At 38.3% G+C, this 8802-nt stretch overlaps 2 long non-coding RNA genes and 2 pseudogenes across 2 annotated transcripts; 3 read left to right on the forward strand and 1 right to left on the reverse strand.

Moving 5' to 3' along the window:
- The first annotated feature begins 1375 nt into the window (after positions 1 to 1375).
- LOC140007658 (uncharacterized) lies at positions 1376 to 2275 on the forward strand. Its single transcript, XR_011814999.1, has 2 exons — positions 1376 to 1539; positions 2202 to 2275. It is a non-coding gene; the product is annotated as an uncharacterized lncRNA (long non-coding RNA).
- A 1957-nt stretch (positions 2276 to 4232) lies between these two features.
- LOC140007659 (uncharacterized) lies at positions 4233 to 5154 on the forward strand. The gene is made up of 2 exons (XR_011815000.1): positions 4233 to 4312; positions 4808 to 5154. It is a non-coding gene; the product is annotated as an uncharacterized lncRNA (long non-coding RNA).
- A 527-nt stretch (positions 5155 to 5681) lies between these two features.
- LOC140007214 (amino acid transporter AVT3B-like) lies at positions 5682 to 6272 on the forward strand (annotated as a pseudogene).
- Positions 6273 to 7203: 931 nt separating this feature from the next.
- Positions 7204 to 7787, reverse strand: LOC113687718 (large ribosomal subunit protein uL11m-like; annotated as a pseudogene).
- Between the last annotated feature and the right edge of the window lie 1015 nt (positions 7788 to 8802).

An 8802-nucleotide genomic window follows, 5' to 3' on the forward strand; every position in this document is an offset into this window, starting at 1 on the left:
TATTTTAGGGTTTTTGGCGATTAAGGCTAATCTGAAGTGAAAACTTTTGAAGTTGAACCGGTGAGTGTACCACTCCCCTCCATTGCTGTTTAACTTGATTTCTGCTCTGCAATCTGTTTAATTTGTTTGAGACAAGGGTGTACTTTATCACACTCGTTCTCTTGTCTGTTCATATGCCAATTTTGAGTGCCTATCTGAATCTGCTGTCTGAATCTGCTATCTGAATATGCTATTCTGTATCTGTATCTGAATCTGTTATCTGTGTCTGCATCTGTTCGGATTTCTATGACCTATGAGCTCAATCCTGTGGCTAAGTTATTCGAGTCGGGCCGGCAAGGGTCTGGACGATTAGATAACGAACCACGGTAGTCTGTTCGGGGATTTTTGGGTATTGAGACCCTTGATTCCGGTATACTCGAGTATTACCATTTCTGTTCGGTTACGGTGAGCGGGCCCGGTAAAGGGGGTGTTTGGTGGACGGAATTCGGTGTGAAGAGGGGTCTACGGACGTTTTGGTTCTATATACGTTGACGGAGAGTCAACCGGTCTGGATCAAGTACTGAGCTGGAAATTTGGCTCCTGAGAGCCACCCGTATCCTTCTGATTTGAATCAGTGGTTCCGTTGCTTTATATTTGGCATGTGTATCTGATTTGTTAAACATGAAATGCCATGATTTTATTGCTATCTGTTTGGTACCTCATTGAGCGCAAGCTCACCCCTTTCTGTTCCCTTTTGTTTTCCTTACAGGAAAATAATCACTTTTGGGAGCTCATACGTGTTGGTTGCCAAATTGAGCCATGTATATGTCTATTTTGAATAACTCATCTCATGAAACCCTAATGTGTATTGGGTTCATCTTCTGAATGGCAAACCGAATATGTGTATACCATATGTATAGTTTTGACATGCCAAGTGTGGTTGTAAATGTTGAATTGCTATGTATTACTGTTTGGTGGGTTCTCGGTTTCCCCTATTCCAGGCACTATTCATCGTTTTCCTTTTGCTTATTATTTTGTTATTTTGGTTCTTGTGGCTTGTCCGAGCGCACTTTTGCATTTCCGAAACGTTTTAGAACGCGTGTAACCGCTCCGTAGTCCTGGCGAGAGCTGGGCAGGCAGTCCGCTAACCCCTTTGGTTCGCCTTAGGGGAAGGTGGGGCTGTTACAGGAGTTAAATGGGGACCTATCTCTTCACCTTGGTAATAATTTCCATTTTCCCTTTAGATTGCTCGAGAAATGGTGATAAGCCCTGGAAATCCTAGGTTGGGGCTTACAGCTTTGACAAGAAGACTTGGACTGGTTGAGAGACCAGATAATCCTGACCGTGAGCTTATTAAATATAAGGTAGTTTTTTTTTTCAGAATTTTAAGCTTCATTGTAGGAATTCCTTTTGCTTAAGCATGATCACATCCTTAATTTTTCTGAGCAACTAATTATGCTGCTTCAACTTGTTATGGTGATATAGTGGGACGATCCTCATGTTATTCCTGCTGATATGACAGTTGAAGTTTCTGAACTATTTACCAGGGAGTTGGCAAGAGTAAGTGAAGTATCCCTTTGTGATTGTTTCATGTTTCATGTTTCTTGGAGGACATAGCCCTTTGTGATGGTTTCATGTTTCTTGAAGGACATATCCCTTTGTGATGGTCTCATGTTTCTTGAAAGACATCCTGAATCATTTTGCACCCAAATGTGGTTATTGCTTTGCTCATATAAAGGTTATTCTGGTTTGAGATAAGTGAAGAATATAATTCAGTTACTTCTCACATCCAAACCACTTTAGATTTATAGACCTGGGCAGGTGGAAGATATGGGAGTCTTGAACATCCTTGTCTGCTACTAAAATCAAACATGTTTCCAGGACTATTAAGGAAAGGAAAGTTGAGTTCAAGTTTGTGTTATTGTTACTACCTTCAGCTTTCTTTTAAGCTAAACTTTTCCAGATATGAAGAAACTATGTAACCACAAAAGGATAACTTTATGAGAATAATTTTCATGACTAGATATTTTTTCTGTTCATAGCAAAATGAGAGTGAAACCCATAACATCACTAAGGTGAAATAATTTTATAGATTTACTTTGTGGAATCAGATTATACTGCCGAGCAAAACAGATATGAGGAGGAGGGTCTCCAATGCACTTTCTTCTCTATATATTGCATATCTGCAAATTCAGTGAAAACTATAATTGCTTATGTTGCAGTACATTGAAGAAACAGAAGAATTTGCAATGAAGAAATTAATGGAGAACAGGCACATACTAGACATGATTGCAAAGGAACTTCTTGAACACTCATAAATAACTGGATTGGTGAGTCATTATTTACGTTTCATTCTTCTCATCTGTGGCTTTGAGACATATAACAAATATTATCCTTATTGGCTAATTTTTCGTTCTTTTTGTCTCTCCCATTTGTGTTATTCTGGTGAATAAATACGTTTGGAGCTGCATGAATAGATCATTTACTTTATAAGAGTCTGATTAACTGCCTCATGCATTCATGATTTAATATAAGTCCTCTTGCAGGAAGCTTTGTTGTCAACATGTACTCTTGGTATTGCTTAAAAGATGCTGTCTTGCAGTCTGTGCATAGATCTATGTATTTATGTATGAACATATGTATGTTTGTGTGTATGTATGTATAAATGTCGAATAATAGCTTTTGTTTAGAAAAGGATTTATATTAATGTTTCCCAGATTTTTTTCCGTTTCCTTCTTGACTATTGCATTGGGCTAGTCAGCGTACTATACCCCCAAGAAAGAACAATATCATATAACAAAATAAGTTTGACCAGACCTAGCAAAGGTTTTCTAGGAAAGTCAGCTATGTATACACCTCTGCAACTACATCAACTTGCTTTTCTGGATGGAAGTTTATAAGAAGATATTCCCGGCAGGAAGTCTTGATGTTAACTATCTTGATGTTAACTGTCTATATGGTGATTTTTCTTTGCGGTGCTTTGTGATAATTTAGTGCTTAATTATTGTGTTCTTTCTTATTTGCTCAATGATGGATTCTTGTTTGACCTAAACCTTCTGTGTCTAGATTTGCAATGGGATAAGGTTTTTTCAAGTATTTGTTTTTGTTAGTGAAAAACTAAGAAGGATTTGGGATTGTGGTGTTAGCTTTTTTGGTGCTTTCTGTTTCTGTTCTCAGGAAGTTGAGGAAAAGATGAGAGGACAATCGCCACGTATGTTTGAAGATTTCGTGAGGCCTTTCCAAATAAATTTGGCTGAGGTAGTATTCCTTTCTGTATTTCCTTGTTATATTGACAAAGCCAATAGTACTATGTGAAGCTTTAGTCACTGAAGCGTCTGTTATCTTTGTGATAAATATTATGATAATATTATAGCTCGGGAAAATGCATTTGATCTTCTAACATGCGGCTCTGTTTCTTGGTCTCTCTGGCTCTGATTTATGTCTTTTATTGAAATGTCACATCAATGCCCAAAGATATAACCAGTTGAACAATCTTTATTCATCTCCATCCAATCTTTTGTTGTGCAATGTAGCTTTGGTGATTGAGTGCAAAGAAACTTGTTGACTTGGAATGTCCTGCACTTTTGTTACCATGGAGAATGTTTTCTAGATAAATTATTTTGGAAATTGATTCAGCAGCTTTTCATTGTGGTGACAAAACTACAAAATTGTTTTGCATTAGTTGACGTACTTGATATCTTTGGTTTGTGGTTTTTTTTTTATTTTAAATTGAAGTCTCGTGTTCCTGATTACTGTAAAGCTATTTTTTCTTCCTATTAGGCAAAGGTGTAGCCTGTACTTGTGTTAAGTGAGATCCTTGTGATTTGTGAGAGCAGCATATATTGCTGGTGTTTTATGTCTGCATTCTTTCTGCCTAGATATAGATACTGTTTGTACGTGTTTATTTGGGTCTACTGTACATCCTTTCTTGCCATGTTTTTTAGTGTCAGCTAAAGTACATCACTAGTCCAGCTCTCAAGTCACTGAAGGCTGTTATTTAGTTAAAAGGCTAAATTGTTATTTTGAACTGTGAGAGTACCAGCTATCCTTAACTTCGTTTTCAAAATTTCCATACCATTGGCCTTCTGATTTCTCTAAAGTGCAAAGTGATACAGTGTTTGAAGGATGAATTTGTATTCTGACAACCTTGTACTAGTATACATTCCGCATATTTTTCTTAGTGATAGGGACTTTTCATTTTAACGTTAGATTATCATGTGTAATTTTTTAAATCCTTTATGTTGAATTCTGCCAGGATGGACCATTGCCTCACAATGACCATGTGCATTATCAACCGCTGGACATCTATCCTGCACCACTTCACAGATGCTAGGTAGGGGTTCATCCTCCCAAATGTGTGATTGGTTGGGATTCATAGCATAAATTCTTGAATTAAGAAAAAAAAAATATTATGGGATTCGAGAAGGACAAAGCAAGCTCATCCTCGTATGTCCTGAACGTTCCTAGAGAAGATACTCCCTTAGTCGCCCCTAATGGCTATCATCTCTCTTCCCACAGCAAGACTTTTGCTAATGTCTTCATAGCTATAGTGGGAGTAGGTGTCCTTGGCCTACCCTACATATTCAAGAGAACAGGGTGGGCGATAGGCGTCCTTATGCTCTCCTCGGTAGCCTTCCTCACATACCACTATATGATGCTCTTAGTCCACACGCAGAGAAGACTTGAATCCAGTCTTAAGTCTCCAAAGATCAAAGATATAATCTTACGACCAATTTTGGGCAGGGACTATTGAGCAGCCTTTGTTTAGTTGGGTTTGTGCATTAACCTATTCTTTACTTTCTTACTGATGATGAACCCTGTTTATGAGGTGGTGGAGAGGAGATTCTGTGAAGCCAGGTATTGCTTGTGGATGAGATGGGTTACGGTTTTGGGAGTGACAGTGGTGGCTCTCCTGGTGCCAAATTTTGCTGATTTCTTTTCTCTAGTGGGGAGTAGTGTATGCATCGTTCTGGGTTTTGTTTTGCCAGCTTTGTTTCACTTGATCGTGCACAAGGAAGAATTGGGGTGGCAAGGTTTGGCTCTAGAAGTGGCAATTGTAGCACTGGGTTTAGCATTGCCATCTGCGGAACATGGACTTCCTTGATAGTAGAGCATGATAGAATTTTCAGTGTTTAGAATTTTATTAGAATTATTGTTAAATAAAATTCCACAAAATAGTAACTTTACTCCAGAATCTTTAAATATAAATTACGCAAAATTCTAAAATGCAATTAAGTAATAAAAAAGGGTAAAAAGATAGGTCGCTCACGAATTCCGGCAGCCAATGTGTTCTTACGATTACTGCTTGAGACAGTGGCAACACATCATTTCTAGGGCTTGATTTGATTTACGAAAAAATGACAAAAATTAAAATTTTGGAGTTCATGATGAAACATGCAAGAGAGGGAGAGATAGTTTATCGTCTATTGGATGACAAATTTGATTTTTCCAGACATTGATGACCAAGACAGGCTATGACACTGTAACTTATCAATTTTATTACCAAAGTTACTATTTTTTTTTTTTAAGAATTGAAGTTCAACGTCGACACTTTTTGTTTTTGTTTTCCTTTTTTGTTGGGAACAGTTTGACAGATGGATGGATGGATATCCAAATGAGGACGGGTCAACAGTATGTCCTGGTGAATGTAATTTTTTGTGTTGGGCCTTTTTTGGGATTACTTTTGTATTGGGCCTATTTGGATGGTGGTTTATGCTTTTGAAGGGATCAAAATGGCATTGCCGCTGGAGTCATAGACGAAGGAGAAGCAGCAGTTTGTGGGAATCCTGGGCTGGGCAGTGGCCTCATCTCCTTAATGTATGGAGGAATTGGAATTTTGGGGTATTTTACTTTCGTGTGAAGAGACCAAAGATATAATCATGACCAATTTTGGGCAGGGACTATTGAGCAGCCTTGTTCAGTTGGGTTTGTGCATTAACATATTCTTTAATTTCCTACTGATGATGAACCTTGTTTATGAACCTTGTTTATGAGGTGGCGGAGAGGAGATTCTGTGAAGCTAGGTATTGTTTTGTGGATGAGATGGGTCATGGATTTGGGAGTGACGGGCTCTCATGATGCCAAATTTTGCTGATTTCTTGTCTCTAGTTTGGAGCAATGTATGCATCGTTCTAGGTTTTGTTTTGCCGGCTTTGTTTCACTTGATCGTGCACAAGGAAGAATTGTGGTGGCAGGGTTTGGCTCTGGATGTGGCAATTGTAGCGTTGGATTTAGTATATGCTGTCCCTGGAACATGGACTTCCATGATAGAGATTATGGCAGCCAAGGCTTGAGAAACAAAGCAGAGAATGGACCTGTATGCAGAAATTTTTTTAATTTTTAATTTTTAAAATTTTGCCTTGCTTAGTACACTTATTTCTTGTACTTTCCAGTTTTCAGTTTTTTGGTATTGTTGCTATGTTGGATGAGTATGTTTGGCACTTGTTACCATTTCAGCCCAATCAGAAGAAAGCCCAATAGCCACTTGAGAGAAGTAGCAGGAAGAAGTACGTGCTTTCCAGAATCAAGGTGGATATGTCATAAAGGGGCCAAATTTGTTATTAGTAGCATAAAGGCATTTCGTTGCAAATATGTAATGGGAAAATATTTACTGGACATGTAATATCAAAATAGATTGGTTGTTGAAACGAGTCTAGGACCTGTCTCTTGGTGATGCAAATTGGAAACAAAAAGTTTATGATGCGCGTTTGTTATTAATGATAATATAAGCAAGCAAATGTTCATTTGTAGTACTAAGAAAGTTGCATTACATCGGTCGGTTTTACACAAGCAACGTCAAATTAAATCTCCCACAACGCAATGCAACACGGACTTGGAAACTAATAATTGCACTTGACATTTCAAGACTCGAGCATCCCAAAGAAAAAATATTAATAAAATCATTCCATCAAAGAGTATGAAAAATTTTATAGTACTAAAATCTAACATCCCACTCCATCCACCATGATTAAATTGCTGCGAAAATGGTACTATTGGTAGTATTGTACTTAATTTGAGCTCAACAGTACTCTCTCGACCACCAAAATTTTAAACCCACCCAAAAAAAAAAAAACTCATTGAAGAAACACAACAAAGGAAAGAGGGAGAGAAAGCATAAGAAAGAAAAAGAAAAAGAAAAAGGTAACAATGAAGCAGCAACGGAACGGCACGAAACTAAGACATCAGGAGCAGTACCAAAAAAACCAAAAAAGGAAAAAGAAAAATCTAATCAAGCTCCTTCTGGACTTTAATCCCTATGGAATTAGCAGTTTTGATGATAGACTTACAAATGGACTCTAGAGGCATATACTGGCAATAGGAGTCCTGCTGCTTCACCCTGGCAATCTCGTACACGTGCTTCAAGGTCAAGGAGGAACCCGTCATGTGACCGGGGTGCCCGCTACCCTTTTCCAGCGGGCATATACTGGCAATAGGAGTCCTGCTGCTTCACCCTGGCAATCTCGTACACGTGCTTCAAGGTCAAGGAGGAAGCCGTCATGTGACCGGGGTGCCCGCTACCCTTCTCCAACCCCGCTGTCTTCTTTAGGTACCACGTGATCGATGGCGACCTGATAGTGAACTCGAAGGTGTTGTCCTTGAAAAGCCTGATATGACAATGGCCAAGGGAGTGTCAGGCTTGTACTGTTGGATCCTAGCGTTGAAATCCTTGCAGAAGGCCATCAGAGTAAGCCTGTATTGACCCAACGCCGGCCTCACCGGAGGTGCCAGCCGAACTCCCCCGGTGGAATGGTTAAGCGGATCGTCACCGCCACTGGCCGACGGGTCAGGATCTCCTTCAATGTCGACATTTTTTATGGGAATTTCCAGATGCTTCAATACCAGTCTTTGAAAACAAGAATTCACAAAGTAAATTAGGTCCTTGGTTTCATAAAATAGATATAGCTTTTTCACCTTTTACAAGATCAACATATAGTTATATTCCAAGAAGACACACTATCTGCCACGTTTGTCTATTTATCAACTATTCACATAAATATGGTAGAAGTACAACTACTGTAATCCAAGACAACAAGAACAAAATCTAACTCGATCGATGAGTTATAGATTTCTTCCCATCCCAAGATACAAATGACGTACACATCACACAAATAAGTTCTGATATACCATATTGATATTAAAGTATAAAAGTGTATACATCACGCTTTAGCTCAAAACTGTAGCAAATAAAAAAAAATTAATGTAAAATTTGGAGATGAATAATCATACACCACAAAGTCAGATTTGACCAATCATTGAGGCTCTTCAAAACCAGTTTATATGCAATGCAAAGAGACTGAAAAGTTATATATGAAACATGCTAGAATGTAACTAGACAGCAAAGCCAAAAGAACCAGAATCTTGTGCATCTCACTTTGTCCTTGCAGGTGATTCTGACAATAGTTTTGGTTTCTCCCTTTCCTCTGCGAGTTAACGGGCAAGTTTAGCTGACAAAAGGGAATATGCATAAAGCGTCCTATGTATATTCTAAAATTATGACTAATAACTAAGAAAAGTAAAAACAGAACTCATTTTGATCATGCAAGAAAGAAAGTGTGCGCGTTGAAGTCAAGTTTAGACCAAAGAAGAATTTGTCTTCCTAAATCACATAACAATAATTTTACTCCAAACACAAGTTAGACAAGACTCTGTACTATAGACTTGAAAAGCAATAATTTTACTCCAAAGTCACAACACTTAGGGCCGCTTGGTTTGAGGGATTTGTCACGTGGAATAACAACAATTCCAATACTTAGTGCTTGTTACACTAGAATGGCAATTGAAATATTGGAATCATGTCCAATTTATGATTCCTGACTAAATTGG

The sequence above is a fragment of the Coffea arabica genome, chromosome 5c (genome assembly GCF_036785885.1).
Source record: "Coffea arabica cultivar ET-39 chromosome 5c, Coffea Arabica ET-39 HiFi, whole genome shotgun sequence".
Taxonomy (NCBI): domain Eukaryota; kingdom Viridiplantae; phylum Streptophyta; class Magnoliopsida; order Gentianales; family Rubiaceae; genus Coffea; species Coffea arabica.